Source organism: Kogia breviceps, chromosome 11 (assembly GCF_026419965.1).
Source record: "Kogia breviceps isolate mKogBre1 chromosome 11, mKogBre1 haplotype 1, whole genome shotgun sequence".
NCBI lineage: Eukaryota > Metazoa > Chordata > Mammalia > Artiodactyla > Physeteridae > Kogia > Kogia breviceps.
In genome coordinates this window covers 38,364,430-38,387,117 of record NC_081320.1, presented here as the reverse complement: position 1 = coordinate 38,387,117, position 22,688 = coordinate 38,364,430, and the positions used below count along the sequence as shown (strand labels likewise).

At 47.3% G+C, this 22,688-nt stretch overlaps 2 long non-coding RNA genes and 1 pseudogene across 2 annotated transcripts in view; all 3 read right to left on the bottom strand.

Annotated features, from left to right (window-relative positions):
- Positions 1-4,320: 4,320 nt before the first annotated feature.
- On the bottom strand, positions 4,321-4,429 carry LOC131766003 (5S ribosomal RNA; annotated as a pseudogene).
- A 7,768-nt stretch (positions 4,430-12,197) lies between these two features.
- On the bottom strand, positions 12,198-16,674 carry LOC136792141 (uncharacterized). The gene is made up of 2 exons (XR_010835484.1): positions 15,357-16,674; positions 12,198-13,112 (listed from the first exon to the last, which is right to left on the bottom strand). It is a non-coding gene; the product is annotated as an uncharacterized lncRNA (long non-coding RNA).
- An 89-nt stretch (positions 16,675-16,763) lies between these two features.
- LOC136792073 (uncharacterized) overlaps positions 16,764-22,688 on the bottom strand; it is a 46,276-nt gene continuing 40,351 nt past the window's right edge. Inside the window, exon 5 of the long non-coding RNA XR_010835240.1 lies at positions 16,764-16,979. This is a non-coding gene — a long non-coding RNA (uncharacterized lncRNA). The remainder of the gene's footprint in view (positions 16,980-22,688) is intronic.

The window sequence follows — 22,688 nt, the reverse complement described above, 5'->3', positions numbered from 1 at the left end:
CAGAGGAGGGGTTTGTCGCCGGCAAAGCCCATTAAAAATTCCTGGGAGATAAAAATAGAATCTGGGCAATAAAATAAAATCTAACCTTTTTTTTCCTTTGTGCTTTGTCTAATTTCACATGCTCCTAGGTTTCCACATGCAGAGGTCCCACACCCGGCACTTCAGACCCGATTTCCTACTGCAAAATGGCTGGGCCGACACCTCAGCTCTCGGGGCCCCGTGCAGACTCAGCGACATAGAGCCTGAGCTCCAGCCAACCCGGGCCGTGGAGAGCTCTGCCCCCTCCCTCCCGCTGACGCTGCCGGGATCCCTACCCAGCAGCCTGTCCCACAGCCCACGGGGGAGTGCACGCTCTCACCTCTCCATTCTCTGATCAAAATATAAAGTTTCCTTTGCTTCTGAAGCAAACTCAGTCTCGTTCTTTTGGCTCCAGTGACCCTGGGCAGGGGGACCCTTGTTGGGACCACTCTGTAGGATCAGTAACAGAAATTGAGAACATTGTACCTTCAATGAACAGATGTGTGAGCCAAACTGTAATTAACATAGAGCAGTGTGTAAGGCTCGTGTAAAATAAGATGTTTCTAACACTTCCATTTGATATTTCCATCACTTTATTATAAGCAAGTTCAGTGGAGGGCTTTGTCTTATTTGTCAGGTCAACATTAGAGAAATGACGTGATTTCTTTCCAACGATGTACAATACATCTAATAATCTTGGCTGAAGCTTCAATCTTGTTTTGATTGCTTTTCCATTGAAAATGATACCTCTCCTTCAACTCCCCCATGTCTGAGAAGTATAAAATCTTAGAACGTATTATTACCAAAGGGGAAACGCGGGAGGAGGGATAAATTAAGAGTTTAGGATTAACACATACAAACTGTGATGTATAAAATAGATCGTCAACAAGGAACTTCTGTATAACACGGGGAACAACATTCAATATTGTGTAATAACCTATAAGGGGAAAAATCTGCAAAAGAATACATAACTATATCTACATCATCTATCAACGATAGATAAAATGTAACCTAAAGGAGGTCGATGGTGAGCTCTTCTGCCCTGAAGATTTCAATCATCTAAAGCTCGGACTCTGCCTACTGCCCAAGGCCCTTAATGATCATACATGTACCCGTAGCTTAAACATTTCCCAATTTGGGGTTCGGGGAGACACTGATTTGGAAAAATCCCTGGTGTTCTCCTTACATGAAAGGGGCTCTACCTACAGCTAAAACATGCCTGACACCCAGAAGATGGTACACCGTTTGATCGGGAAGAGTTTGGAAATGACACGTCATCTCCTCAGCTCCTGGTAGTCGGCTTCACCCCTGCAGCCTTTTTTCTAACAAGCTCCCCACTTGAAGAATCAGCACATTTAACCTCCTGTTTTGTACAGTTAGGAATTTGTAAGGAGGATGAACGGGAAGAGGGGGAACCAATGAGAGACCAGCTCTAGGTGTTTGGACAGGCACATGCCATTCTAATTTCCAATCAGGAAGAAGAATTAACCAAAGGCTCAGCCTGCCCCCTGGAACCACAATAGGGCGTGTAGCAATCCTGTGGTTTTGTGGCCAGTTCCCAAAAGAGGACTTAAAAATGGAGCTCAGGAGCACTGCAATTCACAAACCTGCAGGGTTATAAATGATAATGATCTTCCAAAAATACACTGAGGTAAGGCAACGAAAAAGATTCGAAAGCAAGGCAAAATTTCAGGAAAAAGTTTTCAAGAGGTATGTTGGAGTCGCCTTTAAAGCACATGAAAAGTGGCAGAACTTCGCAAATGATGCAGTTGGCCAAAACATGTATTTTTCCTAAATATATTTAGCAAAAATGCATACACTCTTTTTGGCCAACTAAACAAGCAGGACATGCAAATCAGCACTACAAAGAAGTCTCACTTCCCATCTGTCAAAAGGGCCATCCTGGAAAAGTGTAAAAACCAGAAATGCAGGACAGGCCATGGAGAAAAGGGAGTCTTGTGACACTGATGAGTGGGATGTAAATTGCCAACGGCCACTCTGGAGTAGTGTATGGTGTTTCCTAAAACATCTAAAAAACAGAACTACAATGCATAGGGCACTTCCACTCATTGGCGTATATATTCAGAGAACCAAAAATCGACAGAACACGGGCACCTCAAAGTTTAGGGCTGCTTGGTTTGCAAGGACCTCGGCTTGGGTACACTGAAAATATCCTAGGAAAGAGAAAAATGGGTAAACAAGTTGTGGTACTTATGTACAATGGAATATAACTCAGCCATGAAATCAATATCATAAGGCTACTAACAGCATAATGAGTATATTTAGGAACGATGATGTTAAGTAAAATAAGTCAGACAGAAAAAGAAACTTATGATAACATATCACTTACCAGGGTTTTCGAAAAATTGCTACACATGAACTGAATTACAAAACAGAACACAGAGTCACACATTTAGAAAACACACTTATGGCTGCTTAAGGGGAAAGGTGAGGTGGGGTGATGCATAAAACGAGAGTTTCAAATGAGCACAGATACCGTTCCATAAACCAAATATGTAATAGACATGACCTACTCATTGCTCAATGAACTGGACTCAACACATCCTATTCACTGCAGAAGAATACATCTGCCTAGTAAGAATCTTAAAAAGTATTTATTGGGCTTCCCTGGTGGCGCAGTGGTTGAGAGTCTGCCTGCCGATGCAGGGGACATGGGTTCGTGCCCTGGTCCGGGAAGATCCCACATGACATGGAGCGGCTGGGCCTGTGAGCCATGGCCGCTGAGCCTGCGCGTCTGGAGCCTGTGCTCCGCTACGGGAGAGGCCACAACAGTGAGAGGCCTGCGTAACGAAAAAAAAAAGTATTTATTGATATCTCTCTGTAAGTGAATCAGCTGGGTGTAAAACGGCATAAACACAGCATTGAAAATCAGCTGAACCCCATTAAAAATAAATTATAAAAAAATAAAAATTAAAAAAACAAACAGTGAAAGAGAGAAACATTCTTACAAAATTCTTTCAGGGGCTGTGATGAAACCCTGATTGACCACATCTAGACACACAACTGGATGAGACATAAGGCTGGACACTCTTGGGGCCAAGAGGATTGGTGAGGTTGGGTGAGCAAATGCAGACCCTTTAAAGTAATACTGCGTGGTACCCATTCCATGGGTCCCAACTCTCCAGGTTCAAGGGAATCTTCCTACAGCTAAAACATGCATGGGAAACTCATAGGATGGTACATTGTGTGATCGGGAAATGTTTCTAAAACACATCTCATTTTTCATCCCTGGTGCTCGGGTTTGCCATTCCAGCCGCTTTATTAACAATCTCCGCACTTGGAGAATCAGCACCTTTATTTAACCTCCTGTTTCGTACAGTTTGCAATTTGTCCAGAGGATGAACGGGAAGAGGGGGAACCAATGAGAGACCAGCTCTAGGTGTTTGGACAGGCACATGTCACTCTAATTTCCAATCAGGAAGAAGAATTAACCAAAGGCTCAGCCTGCCCCCTGGAACCAGAAAAGGGCCTGAAGCAATCCTGTGGTTTTGCGGCCAACTCCAAAAAGGCGAGTTGAAAAATGGAGCTCAGGGGCACTGCAATTCACAAACCTGCAGTGTTATAAATGATAACAATTGTCCAAAAATATACTGAGGTAAGGAAATGAAGAGGATTTGAGATCAAGGCAGTATTGGAGGAAACAGTTTTCAAGAGGTAGATTGGAGTCGCCTTTAAAGCACCTGAAAAGCGGCAGAATTTCAACAATGATGCAGTTGGCCCAAAAGGGCGTATGCGGTTTTTTCCTGAATATATTCAGGGAAAAAACGCATAAGCCCTTTTTGGCCAACGAAACAAGCGGGCAATGCACATCAGTACTACGAAGAAGTCTCACTTCGCATCGGTCAAACGGCCATCGTGAAAAAGTGTAAAACCCAGAAATGCAGGATAAGCCATGGAGAAAAGGGAGCCTTGTTATGCTGGTGGAAGGGATGTAAATTGCAAACGGCCACTCTGGAGAAGTGTATGGTGTTTCCTAAGACATCTAAAAAACAGAGCTACAGCGCAAAAGGCACTTCCACTCATGGGCGTGTATCTTAGCCCCGACCCTGCGGCGGAGTCTGGATCCGGGCCAGCCACCGCCAGAGCGTCTGGTGTGCCACTGCCTTCCAGAGCCGCCTTCTGGCCGCCCTAGCCCCGGCCAGGCCGGCGGGGAGCGCCCCCTCTGGCGCGCGCTGTGGTGGGAGGGGCCTGAGGAGGTGGGGGCCTGCAGCGGTGCCCGACCGGGGCGGAGGCGGCCTCAGCCCCGGGCGACTAAAGGAGAAGGCGGGGCGGGAGGCAAAAAGCGTACAGCACCCAGTATTCTCAGGTGGTCTCCCATCCAAGTACTAACCAAGCCCGACCCTGCTTAGCTTCCGAGATCAGGCGCGTTCAGGGTGGTATGGCCGTACGCAGGGTTGGGGACCGTGGGCTGCCTCTTGAGGCCCAGCTTCTCTGGCGCGTGCGCCTTACCGCCAGCCCCGCGGCCAGCCCGCCCTGGCAGGGCCCCGCTGCCCGCCCAGCCAGGGGAATGGAGGTCTCGGGTACCGCGGGGTGGTGGAGGGGTTGGCGACCTCCCAGCCCAGGGCGGGAGGGACCCAGCAAACCCTTTGGCGCTTGGCGCCCCGCCCCAGATCCCGCTCGTCTCTCACAGGGATGTGGCCCCGGAACATGTCCGGGGACGTGACAGGAATCATCTTAGCCAACTCAACCCCAGACATTGTGCTCCAGGATACATGCTATGTAGTAGCACACTTCCATGACCTAATGTCCATGGGAGCAGTCTTCACTATTATGGGAGGCTCCTACACGGATTCCCACTATTCTCAGGTTTTACAGTTAACTCAGCATGAGCAAAAATTCACTTCACAAGTATATTTGTAGTAGTAAATATGACTTCCTGCAGCACTTTCTTGGCCTCTCAGGGATGTCACTACATTAGTCTGTGTGCCCTGAGGCACACAGAACATGACATATGTTGTCTTTAGGCTCATTCATCTCAGTAGCAGCAGTAATGCTAATACTCTTCATATTTTGAAAAGCATTTGCATCTAAACAAGAAGTCTTAGCAGTGGAAACTCCTACTCCTAACCTAGAATGGTTACACAAATGCTCTCCACCATATCCTATGTTTCAAGAATCCTATCTATGTAAGTGTAAAATAAGGAAGGACTCAAGTCCTTTTCAACCAGTTTCAAGCCAACACCATAACAATTATGCCTTTCTCAATAAATGAGATAAAAGTAAAAAGTAATGTAGATTGGTCAAAGTTAAATCATAGGCTAAAATCCTGTATATCACTATGGCATATAAATTTCATCTAGGTTCTCAAGATACAACATCACCGATTATGGAAGAACTTTTACATTTTCATCATCACACATTAATAGTGATTTTTAAAATAAGTTCTCTAGTCCTCTATATTATTTCACTAATATTGACATCTAAACTAACTCATATACATACAATAGATGCACAGGTAGAGAAAATGTGAACAATTTACTAGCCATTATTGTAATCTTAATTGCCCTATCATCATTGTAAATCCTCTACATGATACATGAAATGAATAACTCTTTCAAACCATAAAAAACTATGGGTCAGTAATGATACTGAAGCGACAAATACACAGATAATGAAGATTTAAATGTTGACTTCTCTGTAATCCCCACATCGGAGCTAAAACCAGGAGAATAAATACTGATAGAAGTCAACAACCGAGTAGTTAGAGATAGTCATTGAATATTAGTTTCATCTGAAATTGTTGTATGCTCCTGAGCTGTTCCTTCTCAGGCCTAAAAAGAGCTGCTATCCCAGGACGCCTAAATTAAAGAATCCTAATACCAACAGGACCAGGCCTATGTTGTGGACAAGGGAGCTCGTTTTTGTGAGTTCAAGACTGGACAGAGTGATATGGCTGAGATATGGAGTGAATCTGGAGCCCATGGGGATGCACTTTGCAAGCTCCAGGATAGGAATGGGGCCTCTAGGGTGCCACGCCACCCACCATGCCCTCCCAAGCAGGATCTTGGCAACATTCTCTGTCAGTGATGAGGCAGCCCTAGCACTTGTCACGCCCTGATGTTGTGTCCTATGTGGGCCCCATGCTCTTGGGACCACACCCCACACTCTTCAGGTCCATGCTACAGGGTCCTTCGTGCCTCAGGAGTAGAGACCACAGAGCAAGCAGTTCCCGCCCCAACCAGCAGGAGGAGGGGAGGAGAGCAAGGGCACCAGGGGAATCTCACTCAGACAACAACAGCCCAGCGGTGCCAGTGGGGGCAGTGATGATGCAGATGAGGCACAGACCAAGAGATGGGACCAGAGGACCCAAAAGGCAGCTGGTCAGGTCCTGGCTCATCTGCACCCCGGACACCTTTGTCCCTCATACACCCCCTTCCTCATACACCCTCTCCTTAAATGCAAATTCTTCAGATGCAAACAGGCAGAGCTTCAGACTGAAAGTCAGCTCTTCCAAAATGACCCGTGAGCAAACACTGCAGGATTCCACTCCAGTGGGTGCCCTGGAGTCGACAACTCAGGGACTGAAGTGGATATGGGGGCCAGGGCAGCGGGAGGGAATGGAGAGGGAGACTCTCATGGTTGTGGAATTTGGGTTTTGCAAGATGAAAAGTTCTAGGGGTGGTGGTGATGGCTCCACGAGAAAGTGAATAGATCTGATGCCTCAGAAACGTGCACTTAAAATGGTGATGATGGTAAAGGGTACGTGACGTGTTTTATTTCACTTAAAATAAATTCTTAAAATTATGTCTTGTTAATTGAGATTCCATTTTGACTCCTCTTCATCACAGATGTTGGAGGCCCAGACACAGTCTCCTACCTTAGGGGCCATCACGGTACCCTCACAGAGCATGTGGGAGACCATTCTTAGGGGGGGGCGCTAGTCTGTGCTCAGCTGACCTCTGTCCAGGGGGACCCAGGCCGTGGTGACCCCCATAGATTAGGCATATGATATGCTATGATATTAATAGGATACCACCAAGTGTTGTCACTCACCAGAACACAGAGTAGCAGCACACTCAAACATGACTGACCTCATATGATTGTGACCAGATTAAGAGAAGTAAAGGAACCACAGGTTAACTAGGGCAACACCGTTAATGCAGTTTGGAAATCTCAAAGGGGACAGGACGCAAAGAGCACATATGCAGTCTCCCCGTACATGTGATCCTGACCCATGAAGATGTGGTAAGACGCACACAGTCCCCGCACCCTATACCTGGGGTCACACATCCACACTCACCAGGGTGACACACCTCCCCAGACCCTGCACCTAAAGTCACACCTTCTCTCTCAACAGGTGACCCCTCCTGCCCAGACACCTCCACCTGGGTCACATGTCCATAGTCCCAGGGTGACCTCACCTCCGCAGACCCTGCACCTGGGGTCACACGTGCCCTTGGTCAGGACACCATGGCTCTGCTGGTGGCTCCCCTAATGTGGAAACAAGCTGGGTTCCTGGGACCTCCTGGGATGGGAAAAAGTGTCAGGTGGGTCTCCTCTCACCACACTTGTCCCAGAGAACTCCTCTTTTCCCTTTGGTTCTGTGTGATTTTAACTGTTTTTAAAGCTTTCATGCTAGAGTTGAACACACGACCTTGGTGCTGGCAGGCTCAGTCCTTTCTCGTCTCACCTACATATTGAGAAAACTCACAGGGCAGCAGGGCTGAAAGCCAAGGGGCAGCTCTGGACACTGCTGAGTAGGGACAGTAGACTGGAAGGAGAGGTCAGCAGCAGCCTCAGCTGTTACCCATCGGCCTTTTGCCCACTCTGAGGTATCCGGCAATCAATTCACCAGCTAAACCTGCCTCTCTATGCACCATGTACATGCTGGTGAATTGGAATTATTGCCAGGTAACCCTCCTGAGGATTCTCCATGAGCCCCAGGGAAGGTGAGCCTTGCAGGGATTAAGACGAAGGCCCTGACCATAGCACTGACCCTTGGGAGGACCAGGTCACCACACTCAGAAGAGAAGCTGTTATGTAGACAAGCCCACCTCAGCTCCAGACCCCGGACATCTAAGCACTGACCTTCAGATGCAGGCATGGAGCTTCCCAGTGCTGAGGCCAGGCCGGGTCTCTACCCAGGTCCCTATAGTCCTAGCACAGACATGGTCAGGTCGAAATGTTCTTATCATAGACAACACATGGTTAGCTCTAAACATAATCAGTAGACGGGACATGCAGAGGTCTAAATGTACCACATAGACAAAACTTGATCATGTTTAAACTAGCTTAGGGCTGATCTCATAGGAGGTACAGATCATACACATGGGTCTCTCATCTTTGGACACCCACATCAGGAAACTGAACAAAATCTTTGTCATTAATCATTTCAACAGGCAAAACAGAAATGTTACCAATTTCTCTGGCCACCTGATGGTCAGGATCCACGGGTGAGCCGTGAACTTCTTCTTATAGTGCAGCCCAGTCTGCTGCAAGGACAGACAACAAGTGGCCTGATTCCAGACTCCCAGGCTTCCAGAAGGAGGTGGCCACACTGGAAGCCCAGGCAGGACAGTCCTGCATGTTCCGGGCCGGGAGATCCGGTCTGTCCATTCCGCTGGCCGATTCCAGGCAGGGCGCTCAGGGCCGCTGAGAGCCCTGCACTCAGGTCCTGCTTCCCTGCAGCGTGTGCGTCTGTGTGTGTGTGTAGAGGGGGCGGTGGCTGATGGCTCCCATGGCTTCCGGTCAGGTGACCTCATGCCCTGGGGCTGACAGCCAGCATGGACACTGAGCTGTCTTCGAGGGGAGGCACGGGAGAAGTAGGGACACAGAAGCCATTGGAGAGGAGAACCCACCGTGGAACTCCTTGCACACTGGCTCGCCCCACCCGGGGACCCGCCTGCCCATCGTGGGCAGCAGGTCACACCCCAGCCCCCCACTCCTGAGGGCAGGGCACCTGCTCTTCCCACAGCACAGGGTCTCACATGAAGGAGACCCAGTGGGGACTGTCACTGTCACTGCCCCACTCCTGATACTGTGTTTGGGGAGAATGAACCCCTTTGACTGGGCGATGGGACCCTGTGAGGAAAGAGGTGGTGGCCCCATCCAAGTCGGGGCCTGGCTGAGAGATGGGAACACAGGAGCCAACTGCAGGGCCTGGAGGCCAGGCTAACTGGAGGGGCACCCCCAGCCTTGGCTGGGCTCTCCAACTGTGACATTGTAGCTTTAGGGGACCTGGAGCAAGTGAGTGAATGTAATGGGGGTCTAAACTGGACCCTGAATGGGGCTTAAAGAAGGTATGAAGGATGTTACTGAGGTAGTGACAGTCATTGGAAGACTAACTCTGTGTCAGGCCATCCTGCTCCATCCATTTAAATCCCTGAGATCTGTGACCTTTACGTGGCTATGCAGGATTGTTAGAGCAGGTACGTGTGGACATATCTGGAGCACAATTCAGTCTGCAACCAACTTGCAAGTGGTTCCAGCAAACACAAAGGTGTGCACCCAGGCAAGCGCAACACACAAACATATGCACGTGCACAGCACAAATATATTCACACACTAGCATATGAACACACATGCATGCATATGCCCATACACACACTAATGTGTGCAAGTGCACATAACTATGCACATGCACAGCATATATATGCAAACAGTCACATGCACACGCATAGCACACACACAGGGAATAAAGTGAATCGGTAAAGCATTCATTCCTGGACACAAGTGAAGCTGACATGTATTTTTGCCTTTTCTTAGCTTTGATGTTTTTCACAATAAAAAGTTTATGAAAGGGGCTTCCCTGGTGGTGCAGTGGTTGAGAATCCGCCTGCTGATGCAGGGGACATGGGTTCGTGCCCCAGTCCGGGAGGAGCCATATGCCACAGAGCAGCTGGGCCTGTGTGCCATGGCCACTGAGCCTGTGCGTCCAGAGCCTGTGCTCTGCAACAGGAGAGGCCACAACAGTGACAGGCCCACGTACCACAAAAAAAAATGTTTAAGAAAAAAGTTAATGGCAAATGACTTTTTTTTGCGGTACACGGGCCTCTCACTGCCGTGGCCTCTCCGTTTCAGAGCACAGGCTCCGGATGCGCAGGCTCAGTGGCCATTGTTCACAGGTCCAGCCACTCCGTGGCATGTGGGATCTTCCCAGACCGGGGCACAAACCCGTGTCCTCTGCATCCACAGGCAGACTCCCAACCACTGCGTCACCAAGGAAGCCCACAAATGACTTTTGATTCATAGGACTTTCTGACGTTATTCCACAAATATTATGACAGGAGAAATGAATATAGATATTACATGTGTCCACTAATGGATGAATGGAGAAGAAAAACATGGTCTATCAATACAAGGGAATGTTATTCATCCTAAAAAGGAAGGCAATTCTGACACAGGCTGCAGCAGGGATGAGCCTTGCAGGCATTATGCTCAGTGATGGAAGATAGACACACACAAAAAGAAACAGTGCTTGATCCACTCATACAAGGCCCCTAGAGCAGTTGGAAACATAGAGACAGAAAGTAGGATGTTGAGTTCTAGGGGCTGAGGGAGGGATGATGGGGAGTGTGTGTTTAAGGGGGACTGTTTCAATTTTGCCAAATGAAAAAGCTGGAGGACGAGGCGGTCAGGTTTGCACAACAGTGCGAATTACTTCTTGACCCTGAAATGTGCACTTAAAAATGGTTGAGATAGTAAAGTTTACGTTATGTGTATTGGACCACAATTTTTAAAACTTTTATAAAACTACATGAAATAGTCCATGAATACTACAAGATGCACAACTTCTCTAACACCTGAGGGATTAAAACCATAAGAAAAATACTGTGCATACACCTACCAGAATGGCAGACATGAAAGACATAGTATCAAATATCAGCAGGATGTGGACCAATGGAAAGCCTGGTACGCAGCGGGGGAACGCAACCACTTCTGAGACAATCGGGCCTCAGATAGCGAAGTCCCTGCACAACACAGACCCGCAGTGCTCCTCCCAGCTGAACACAAACCCACCAGCCCTGCACCAGAACACATGGACATGGACTCCGCAGCCACAGGAGCCAAACCTGAAAGAACCTGAAGGCCACCACAAGCGGATGCAGAAATGAACCATGCACGCCCCTATGAAGGGATACTCCACAGCAATGGAGTACATTTTGTTTAAAGGTAGTAAAACTATAAAAATTATTTTTGAAAAAAAACTATAGTCACAGATGAAAGAATCTATAGTTCTGGCACCTAGGGATTGTCAAATGCTCCTAAAAATGGATTGTTGTGGAAATGTTTATTATAAGGAAATTGACATATTCTCTAGGAAGGATGGCGTGAATGGGCCTGCTACATTTTCTACATTGAAGACATATACAGGTTTTGATTCTACTTCTGTTAAATCAAGTGGGGCTTCATTGGATTTCTGCTACTGCGGAGATAATCAAATTCTGGGTAGGGGTCAGGATAAAATTAGCTATAGGTGTTCTTGTGTAATAATTACTGTTGAAAGTGTAAATGATCCATTTATTAGAAAGACTGAGAATAGGATAACTGCTACATTACTTCGTATGAGATTGTCTGTGCTATTGTCCCTAGAGCTCCAGTGAGTGAGTATTTTGAATGTGAAGCTCATCCAGATCTGAGGATGGAATAAATGGCTAGGTGTGATATGACTAATATAAATAATATGACTACATTCATATTAATTAGTGGATAAAATATGGGAAGAGGAATTCATTTTGTGAGAGCCAGGGTTAAGGCTAGCATTGGAGCAATAATATATAAATAGATGATGTTGATGGACATAGTGGTTCTTTAAAAAGTAATTTGAATACCTCAGCAATGGGTTGTAATAATCCATGGGGGCTGATGATTTTTGGCCCTTTCTGGATCTGTATATAGCCAAGGATTTTCCATTTAGTTAATATGAGTAATGCTATGGTGAATTAAATTGGGTAATTTGTGAAAGAATGTTGATTATACACATATTCTTAAGAAGAGGACTTGAACCAGTGCACATAAAGGTTTCCGTATTACATAAGTGTCGGGCTCTGCCACCATAACAAACCCTGATCTACAGTAAGGTATGTATAAATTAATTGAATGTAGATTATATCATCATTTAGTTTGAAGACATTTTGTAAAGTAAGCCGAATTGCTCTTGTCCTTTCATACTGGAAGAAATCTGCAATAGACAGAAACCAACAAGGATGACTCCAGTGTGAACTCAGATCACGTGAGAATTTAATCGTTGAACAAAGAGAAAATTAATAGCAGTTATACAATTGAAATGTCGTGATCCAGCATCAAGGACATAAACCATATTGCCGATAAGAACTCCAGAATACAATTCCACTGTTATCCCTAGTACAACTTGTTCCATTGATCAGCGTTTTAGAAGAACAGGTGATAAACCATTTTGACTAGTTGGTCTACATTTTAATCACTCAGAGGTGGGTTTATTCTCCAAAAAATAAATGGCGCACGGGCTCAAGACACACCGGGTTCAGTAGTTGTGGCACTCTGGCTAAGTAGTTGTGGCCCACAGGCTTAGTAGCTCGGTGGCATGTGGGATCTTCCCGGACTGGTGATCGAACTCGAGTGCCCTGCACTGGCAGATGAATTCTTAACAACTGCAAGACCAGGGAAGTACCAGAATCGCAGTCACCCTTCTAATATACCTTAAGCCCAAAGAATCCATGGAAAACTGTTACAGAAAATAAGACAATAAAATATTTTAAGGACTCTAACAGAAGCAATAGTACTCAGTTCATATAGACACATCCCAAGCAGTTCCGAAGTATATTAAAATGGAGGCTGCAATTTAAAAGGAAGATGAATTATAACCACAAACTCCCAATCTGTCCTGAAACGTTGCAATCTGAAACCCTATTGTAGGAAGCAGAAGATTCCAGGAGACATTCTGCCAATGAAGGACTCTAAACCCTCTGGTTGGAGAAGGAATTCTGGAAGGAAGGTATCCTCACCCAAGGAGAGCAGGTTGCTATACTTCTCTCACATCATATCCCTGTAAAATTCCTCCTGATCTTGGTCCAGGCTTTCTCACTCCTCTTGAGAGAAATCGATGGCCACATCCTGGAATATCAGCCGTCCTTGAAATTAAAAGTACACATGCCCTGTGGCCACGGAAAGAGTTCATAATGTGACCCAAGAAGAAAACAGCAAGTTAAGAAAACTGGTTTTGATTTAGAAGAGTGTCTTCCATTATTCAATTATATATATATATATATATATATATATGTATACATATATAATATATATATATATTTTTACAAAGTAACTTTCTCTACCTTATTTCTAAGTACAAGAAAAGAGTATGGCATGTGATCCACAAAACCAGTATAGAGACTATACTTATCTGGAAAAGAAATGATAAAATGATGGTTTCAAAAGAGGCATATGCATTTTTGAGTCTTTTATTTATATCAAAGTGGATAAAATGTGTGTATTTCTCAGACAGAGAACACATGTCGAGGTAGAAATGTACCTTTCAACTCTTCACGGGTATACAAGTTCACTGGAGAGATTGTAAAAGTGCAGATTGTGTTTCAGTAGGTTCAGTGGGCCTGAGTTTTATTTTTTTAACAAGCTCAATTTAAACTAGTGATGTCACAGTCTCTGATTCATTAAGGACAATTGTGAAGAGCAGAGACATAATTAGAAACGTAAAAATTCATATTTAACTTTGAACTGAAAGAGTTTTATGGATTTTACACATTTAATAGGATAGTAAGCACAGCAACAACAATCATTTGTGAATATTTACTATAGACTGTATCTTTCTAACATTTTTGTGTAGGATTCCAGGAAAAAGGCCTGGGCTGTGGCCACAGTGGGCGGGGCCCCAGGCCGGGCACCTCCAGGACCCCGGATGGGGCCCCGCAGTCCTGGTGGCTCCTGCCCTGGGCGCCCCCCTCCCTCCCGGAAGGCATCAGGTCGGAGGGCCCCATCCCCTGCGCCCAGAACAGAGCCCGCGTTTCCGCAGAGCTGGAACTCCCTGCTCGGGGTGTCTTCCCTCAGCCGTCAGGGAACTGCCCTGGAGCCTGAGGGGAGTGCGGCCTCACTGAGGCTGCTGGCTCTGAAGGGGCCCTGGCAGATGAAGTCGCGACAGTCGTGGGGACGGCGGGCCGGGTAAGTGGGCGCGGACCCTCCGCCTGGTCCAGTGCCCGGGATGCCGCCCAAGACCAGTTTCTGAGGGTCAGTGTTTTGCTGCCACCCACCGCTGCTGTGCAGAAAGAGCTGACCCCAGCGTCTGGTCCCAGGAAACTTTGGTCCCTCCTCTCGCCCCCACCCTCGGCCTGGCTCACGGGGTCTTGGGGACGTGGGGAGGGGCTCGGCCTGAGTGTCCTGAGGGGAAACGGGGTAAGGGAGGTGCAGGTTCCGGCTGCGGCCGAAAACTCCTCCCGAGGCTCACAGGCCCCTTATTCAGCGGAGCCCCTCTGCACTCCTTCCTCCCTGAGCTAAAGTACCCTGGGGAGCAGGCAGGGCGGGGGACTGGCACAAGTAATGGGGAACATCCAAAGGTGATTGTTAACTAAGGAAAACCAGCTCTCCCAAGGTGAGGAATGCAGCGCTTTTCTTTGTATGGGAAGATGCCAGAGTCTGGGCTCACTGAAATCCTTCCTTTGATATGCACCTCAGCTCTCTGGGGCCAGTATTCTGTATTTGCATATGCTGAGTTCCTCAGGGCCAGCCAGCTCCCATTGGAGGGCTGCAAGTGCTGATGACTGTGAGGTCCTTTGTTTACTGAGATGGCAGGGAATATTCCCTTTCTCACAGGCTTGAGGGGCAGACAGTAAAAAAGAGTCAGAGAGTCTCACTCGGCATGTACTTTGGTTTACATATAGGTAATATTTATACTTAATTGTGCTAATAGAGTTTCTCAAGTCCAATCACCTTGTACGCCTGCCCTCTAGGTATTAATTTCAGCAATATCCTAAGATAAACGCTTATAGAATTGACTTAATCCAGTTAGATAAGATAATAATTTTTAAAGGAAACCCAATAGAAATATAACAACGAAAGCTTTACCACTAAAGGCTGGGTCTGGAACAATGTAAATAAATGTTCCATTGTTAAAATAGTGAAAGATGTATTCAATAGAAATATCAACAAAAATGACAAATAGTAAGGGTAGCAGAATGATAAAATGTTCTATCTTTATCATTCAAGTGGCAGAAAATCATTTATTAGTAGGCACTGGGGCCAGAAGATGCCTGAATTTATATCCTAGGCATATTTGTGCAGTTGTTTCAACAAGTAACTGAAAGACAAAATGGAAAAACAAGGAGGTTTGTGCCTGTGATCATGTTGATGTGAAACCAAGGATGGCCACCTTGTGCCAGGTGAGTTAAGTTTACCTGGCAGGTAGGCTGCAGAGCTCCTGAGAAGTCAGGGTTGGAAGTTTTCTGCTGGGTGCCCCTTAGGTTCTGTGACTCGATTGATTGTGAGTCATGTTTCGGGAAAGACCTGATCACAGGAAAAGGGTGGGAACAGAGTGATTTGGGGAGCAGCTAACCACATTCATCACAGCTCATGGCCTGAATGAATTTTACAGAAACAGGAAAAGAAATGCTTCTTATGGAATCAGAGAATGTGAGCGCTGGACAATCCCAGGAAATGAGGAACACCCATCCCATTTTCCAGATGGGCAAACAGAGGTCCAGCAAGGTGAAATCCCTCACCCAAGTTTCACCCGTCTCTCCTCCCCACTACCTGGTTCATGAAAGCAGGACTCTTCCTGTCTTGATCACTGCTGAACCTCCAAATGGGCCAGGCATCTAGCGGCTGCTCCAAAAATTTCTGTTGACTGTAGGAACATTGCTGTTTCTTTCTTTCTCACTCTTATTCAGGATTGGGCCAAGAACTCCCCAGGTTGCAATGTAATTGGATAAATGTAGATATTAGTTGAGTTTTGTTGTGATGAGGACTTAGGCTATGAAGGTAACAGACTTGGTTCATAACTCGGTTCTGTCACTGAAGAGCTGTTTGGCTGTGGGAAAATTACTAAACCTCTCTGAGCTTATTTCCTCATTTGTAAGGTGGGGATAAATCTACCTGAGCCAGCAGAGCACCTGCATGAGAGATGTGCACGAAATATCGGTCTTTCTCACTCTCCCACGGCATCTCTCTGTTCTTCCCAGAGAAGTTGTATAGAAGGATATAATTCTTTTAAAAAATAATTAATTAATAAATTAATTTTTGTCTGCGTTGGGTCTTCGTTGCTACGTACGGGATTTCTCTAGTTGCAGCGAGTGGGGGCTACTCCTTGTTGTGGTGTGCGGGTTTCTCACTGCGGTGGATTCTCTTGTTGCACTTGTTTTAGAGCACTGGTTTTAGAGGTGTGGGCTTCAGGAGTTGTGGTCTGCAGGCTCAGTAATTGTGGCGAATGGGCTTAGCTGCTCTGCGGCATGTGGGATCTTCCCAGACCAGGGCTCGAACCCATGTCCCCTGCCTTGGCAGGCAGATTCTTAACCACTGCATCACCAGGAAATTCCCAGAATCGAAGTTTCCCTTCTAATATACCTTAAACCGAAAGAATCCATGGAAAACTGTTACAGAAAATGAGAAGCAATAGTACTCAGCTCATAGAGACACATCCCAAGCAGTTCCAAAGTATATTAAAATGGAGGCTGCAATTTAAAAGGAAGATGAATTATACCCACAAACTCCCAAACTGTCCTAAAACGTTGCAATCTGAAACCCTATTGTAGGAAGCAGAAGATTCCAGGAGACATTCTGCCAATGAAGGACTCTAAACCCTCTGGTTGGAGAAGGAATTCTGGAAGGAAGGTATCCTCACCCAAGGAGAGAAGGTTCTTATACTTCTCTCACATCACATCCCTGTATAATTCCTCCTGATCTTGGTCCAGGCTTTCTCACCTCTCTTGAAAGAAATCAATGGCCACGTCCTGGAATATCAGCAGTCCTTGAAATTAAAAGTACACGTGCCCTGTGGCCACGGAAAGAGTTCATAATGTGACCTAAGAAGAAAACAGCAAGTTAAGAGAACTGGTTTTGATTTAGAAGAGTGTCTTCCATTATTCAATAATATATATATATAGATATGTATACATATATATAATATATATATATTTTTTACAAAGTAACTTTCTCTACCTTATTTCTAAGTACAAGAAAAGAGTATGGCATGTGATCCACAAAACCAGTATAGAGACTATACTTATCTGGAAAAGAAATGATAAAATGATGGTTTCAAAAGAGGCATATGCATTTTTGAGTCTTTTATTTATATCAAAGTGGATAAAATGTGTGTATTTCTCAGACAGAGAACACATGTCGAGGTAGAAATGTAACTTTCAACTCCTCATGGGTATACAAGTACACCAGGGAGGTTGAAAAAGTGCAGATTGTGTTTCAGTAGGTTCGGTGGGCGTGAGTTTTATTTTTTTAACAAGCTCAATTTTAACTAGTGATGTCACAGTCTCTGATTCATTAAGGACAATTGTGAAGAGCAGAGACATAATTAGAAACGTAAAAATTCATATTTAACTGTGAATGAAAAGTGTTTTATGGATTTTACACGTTTAATAGGATAGTAAGCAAGCAACAACAATCATTTGTGAATATTTACAATAGACTGTGTATCTTTCTAACTTTTGTGTAGGATTCCAGGAAAAGGGCCTGGGCAGTGGCCACAGTGGCCGGGGCCCCAGGCCGGGCTGCACCTCGAGGACCCCCGATGGGGCCCTGCAGTCTTTGCCCAAACTAATGAACAGTTGAAAGTCAAATGTAATACTTCATCAGACGACGTAAAAATGCTTGCTCGCTGGCAAGGATTGTAGAGAACACAAATAGACCCAGAGCAACCTTTGTCAAAAGAGAATATTGTGCTCAATGTACAGCCATAGCTCTTTTCCATATGAGCAAACAGTCAGGAGGATAAAAGAACTTGGTCAAACTCACACAAGTAAGTAGGACAGAATCTGGTCTGTCTGTCCTAAGCGTTGTGTTCTTTAACCACCAGGCTAGCTTTTCTCAGATCTGATTCATGCATACTGTAACCATATAGCTCTGTTTGCCTTGAATCTTCCCTGTTTATACGTATGCCTGCTGCCGTTTTAAATACGGCCCACTCTGACTCCCCAAAGCAACCGAGAAGGCACAATCATTTGGTCACGATATACATGGACCACTGTGCTGGGACTACCCAGGAAGCTTATTTAAATAGTGCAACTTAGGGCTTCCCTGGTGGCGCAGTGGTTGAGAGTCCGCCTGCCGATGCAGGGGACACGGGTTCATGCCCCGGTCCTGAAGATCCCACATGCCGCGGAGCGGCTGGCTCTGTAGGCCATGGCCGCTGAGCCTGCACTCCGCAACAGGAAAGGCCACAAGAGTGAGAGGCCCACGCACCACACACACACACACACACACACACACACACACACACACACACACACACACAAAAGTGGCAACTTCCTGAGCCCTACTCCAAATCTAGATAAGTTTTCTGAGGGTTGTCTCAAGAATCCAGCTACAAGTCTTTTTAAGTGCTTTTGTGGAAGTCCCCAGGTGAGTCTCTCACTCTCCTAAGTTAAGAAACTGTTTATTGGGCCTTCCCCAGATGCCCAGCCAGGTCCTGTTAAGGTTGGAGTCCCCGCACCACATCAGAGGAATGCTCCCGGCCAAGTCATCTCTGGAGCCTTGGAGAATCTGAATGGTCTCATGCTGGCCCACCTGCCACGACAAACCTCCTCCAGAGCATTCCCCTTCACACTTCACCTTCTACCACTCCCAAAGGCAGTCTGCTCCAATGAGGCCTGACTTTGTCTGTCCTAAGGGGCACCCGCTGATTCAAGCACTTTAGGAGAACAAGGTGCTGTGCTTCTCAACCAGGGTGGACCAACCTCTAAAATGGTAGTCCAAGCAGTCTCTACCTCCTGGGCACATCCCCTCTGCAACAGCCCAAGTACACGAATGTCCCATCTTTGCTTTCTCAAGGTCGGCAACAGGGAGTCCCCGCCTAAAGAAGGTTCTCTCTCATTTCCACACTATCCAAGGCTGCCCCAAATGTGCTTCTTTCCTGTTGGCCTGCTCAGGCTAAGGGCAGAATCGTCTCTTTCCTTCTCTGAGACGGACCAAATCGTCTTAGTAACACTTCTTCACGGTGTTGACCATGTCTTTCACGGGGGCTGCTGCTGAGCCTTTCTCTCATCCTTTCATGGTGGAGAGAGAGAGAGAGGATTCTAATGATTTTTACCTCTAGGGGAGAGGGCGATTGTTATGATTATGTGATCATTCTGTATTATGTCTTTTCGACAGGAATTTGTTTGGACTTTCACGTTAAAGTGGGCCCACCATTCCCGCTTTGTGGGGTCATTCAGCACCCTCATTTTGCACCTTTAACATCTCTCTCAGTATCACCTTGGAAATGTTTGAAACGGCATGAGTTTGTCCTCACGTTCCTATCAGCTGGGAATCCGGGGCCCCAACATGAACCTAACCATTGAGCGCAACACCTCTCCACGACCTGTGTAACACTGGGTAGGCCCCTTCACCTCTCGGGTTTTTGAAGCCCTCGGGTGTAAAAATGGGAGGGTTCTATGAATCTATATTTGGGGCAGGACAAGGTCGAGAAGAGTGTGTCTCTGCTATTCTTCTTCCAAAGTGGAATGTCTGCACTCTCTTCCCCATGGGTCCACATGTCACTTGTCCTTCAGGCCCACTGCCAAGGAGCCTTCCCTGATTCCCCAGTCCACACAAATCTCTGCCTCTTAGGGTCAGGGCCGTACAACCTAGCTGCCTCCTAACGTTCATCTTGCCTCTCAAGCCGATATCACGATATGGGTCTCTCTTGCCCTCCTGTGGCCCCTGGGGCTGTGCCAGCCCACCGGCACGCCCCACGTGGGGTGTCTACTAGACTAGGGCATGGGTGGGGAGGCCCCAGCGTGAGGGCCCAGGCAGAGTACCTCTGCCTCCACCCTGCTCTCCTCCACAGAACTGCCCCTCCTCCTCAAGCCTGACCCCCAAGTCACAGGTTTCATACGATGACCTCACTGGCTAGTGAGGACCTCACAGTCCTTCTCACTGTTTCCATGGCAGTGTAACTGTGCAAACAAAGTTTGCTGCCCTCAGAGAAACTTCCCTACTGGTTCTCCACCAGAGACCAGTCTCTTTGGTTGTCTGAGACAGAATGTGTGACCGGATCCTCTACACATATTCCAACCTGTGCTCTGTTCCCTGGCTGGGCGGTGCAGGAGGAACAGCGAGACCGGGCATCTGCGGAACAGGCGTGGGGTACACACAACCTCACCTGGCTGCCACGTGTTTCTGTGGCTCTTGCCCACTACGTACACCCGAGTGCTTTCCCAGATGTAAGTAATACCAGTGACCTGGGACACCTTCAGGGTCCCACAGTGCTCACTGCTGAGGACAAGTGAAAGGTCAGCCCCGGACTACTGTGCAGGAAGCTTGTGATCTTTATAAATATAGCCTTCCGCTTTGGGCTACAGGATGCTTCCATTCAGACCCTTTCCTGATGGGCCTCTTAGCAAAAGACAAGTGCGTTGTTGTGGGCAAGTTGTACATGGAGCAGTTTGAGGAAGAGGGCCACTCTTGAACCACACCTTCAAACCCAGGCACCTCTGTGCTGGCACGGAGACATCGAGATCGGTCCCCTCAGACACATCCCATACTGAGCTGCTGAGTACTAGGGGAGACGGTGGTGCCATAGTCATGGGAAGGACGGAAGAACCAAGGGGCAGGGGGTGATGAAGTGCTAGTGAGACCGGAGGGCTGAGGAGATGGTGCCCCAGGAGGCTGGGTTGATGTGAGCCTAGATATGGTACCCAGAAGCCGGGTTCTGAGTCTCCTGTTCACTCTGCCTCAGTAGTGGACCTCGTGCTACTCTAGAGACAAGGATCCCAGGGCGAGAGTTCAGTGTGTTTGAAACAGGCAGTATACATGGGGCCCAAGAGGGGTGGCCAAGGTGGGAGTGGTCCTGAGCCAAGTTATATTAGATGATTGTTTTCGAAATCTTGAAAGGCATTTCCATGAAAGCCTCAGAAATGACAGACAGCAAGAAATGGTTGGTTTCTCTGTTGTGGAAGGGACAGATGGAGAGGATCATGAGTGCAATGACTTTCGGGTTCTACTGTTTTCCCTGGAAACGGTGAAGAGACTTCCTCATGTGCTGCAGCCGTAGGCTCCAGGAATTGCCTTTGCAGCCAGTTTCCCTTCTCCAGGGACTCAGAGAGGTGATGGGCCAAGGCTGTGTTTTGGATGTCCAGGAGATGAAAGGTCTTCGGCCAGAAACTGGGAGAGACTTGAGAGAGGGTAATCCTGCCAGGAGACAGTGTACAGCCGAAGTGACTGATCACTTCTGATTTTCTTTGCAGCAGCAGCGGCTCCCGTTTCTCCTCCGACACCTGGTCACTACCACGTCCTCTACCGGGGATGTGAAGAAACGCAGTTGGGCTGGCATGGGGAGACCTACTGCCTGGCTGGTGGCTACCGGGCCTACGGGGACGTTCCTTTGGCCACACCAGCAAAGGTGCAAGCCGAGAAGCCAGTCGCCAGACGAGCTCTGAAGAGAAAGTGTGCTCCGGAGGACTTGGACAAAGATCTCCGCTGCTCCAGACCAAAAATCCGGCGATTGCAGGAGTCAAGCAGCTTACTAGGATTACAAGGTGCTGTGAATCTCAAGCAGAGTGGCCCCACCTCTGGGCACATCCCCTCTGCAACAGCCCAAGTACACGAATGTCCCATTTTGGCTTTTGCAAGGTCGGCAACAGGGAGTCCCTTCCTAAAGAAGGTTCTCTCTCATTGCCACACTATCCAAGGCTGCCCCAAATGTGCTTCCTTCCTGTGGGCCTGCTCAGGCTAAGGGCAGTGTCATCTCTTTCCTTCTCTGAGTCGGACCAAATCGTCTTAGTAACACCTCTTCACGGTGTGGACCATGTCTTCACGGGGGATACTACGGAGCCTTTCTCTCATCCTTTCATGGTGGAGAGAGAGAGATAGAGGATTCTAATGAATTTTACCTCTAGGAGAGAGGGCGAGTGTCATGATTATGTGATCATTCGGTATGATGTCCTTTAGGCAGGAATTTGTTTGGACTTTCACGTTAAAGTGGGCCCACCATTCCCGCTTTGTGGGTCATTCAGCACCCTCATTTTGCACCTTTAACATCTCTCTCAGTATCACCTTGGAAATGTTTGAAACGGCATGAGCTCGTCCTCACGTACCTATCAGCTGTGAATCCGGGGGCCCAACATGAACCTAACCATTGAGTGCAACACCTCTCCACGACCTGTGTTAACACTGGGGAGGCCCCTTCACCTCTAGGGTTTTTGAAGCCCTTGGGTGTTAAAATGGGAGGGTTCTATGAATTTATATTTGGGGCAGGACAAGGTCGAGAAGAGTGTGTCTCTGCTATTCTTCTTCCAAAATGGAATGTCTGCCCTCTCTTCCCCATGGGTTCACATGTCACTTGTCCTTCAGGCCCACTGCCAAGGAGCCTTCCCTGATTCCCCAGTCCACACAAATCTCTGCCTCTTAGGGTCAGGGCCCTACAACCTAGCTGCCTCCTCACGTTCATCTTGCCTCTCAAGCCGATCTCAGGATGTGGGTCTCTCTTGCCCTCCTGTGGCCCCTGGGGCTGTGCCAGCCCACCGGCACGCTCCACGTGGGGTGTCTACTAGACTAGGGCATGGGTGGGGAGGCCCCGGCGT